This window comes from Eimeria mitis, genomic scaffold, assembly GCF_000499745.2.
Source record: "Eimeria mitis Houghton genomic scaffold, Emh_scaff875, whole genome shotgun sequence".
In the NCBI taxonomy this organism is placed as follows: Eukaryota; Apicomplexa; class Conoidasida; order Eucoccidiorida; family Eimeriidae; genus Eimeria; species Eimeria mitis.
Window position 1 is genome coordinate 3,865 of NW_013576444.1, and position 676 is coordinate 4,540.

Genomic DNA, 676 nt, shown 5'->3' on the forward strand with positions numbered 1-676 from the left:
AAAAAAAAAAAAAAAAAAAAAAATAAAAAAATAAATAGAGAAACAAAACATAAAATATACATATAATATATCAATAGATTCACAATTTTATGATTTAAAGAGTAAAAATAAATAAATAATTATATTTATTATGTTTTTTATAAATTTATAAATAAATATTCAATACAACAAATCTCACATCTCTGCAAGCACCGCGCCGTCGCAGTCGGTGCTCGGTGCAAGAAGGGCGGGGCCCTGGGTATTCTGAAGCAGAAAAAACAAAAAAAAATAAATTAATTTGTTTTTTTCGGTTTAATTAAACAAATAAAATATAAATATTTATTTTAATTGAGTTAAAATGAATATTTTTTTCAGGTTGTTTTCTTACTTTCGCTTTCTGCACCGCCATGGCATCCACGACGACCTCTTCCTAGCGAGATGAAACCATAAACAGAAATAAACAAAATTTTGTTTTTTATTTGTTTTCTCTTAATTTTATTGTTTTTTTGTTTGTTTGTTTTTTTGTTTTTATTTGTTTGTGTTCCTGTATATTTTTGCGTTTGTTTGGTTTCTGTTTCATCTGTTATTCTATTCGTTTGTTTGTTTCTTTCTTTATCTATTTTTTAGTTTCCTAGTGTGTTTTTATGTTATTGTTTCCGCTGCTTTAACCTTTTTTCTTGTTTTTCATGTTCCTTTT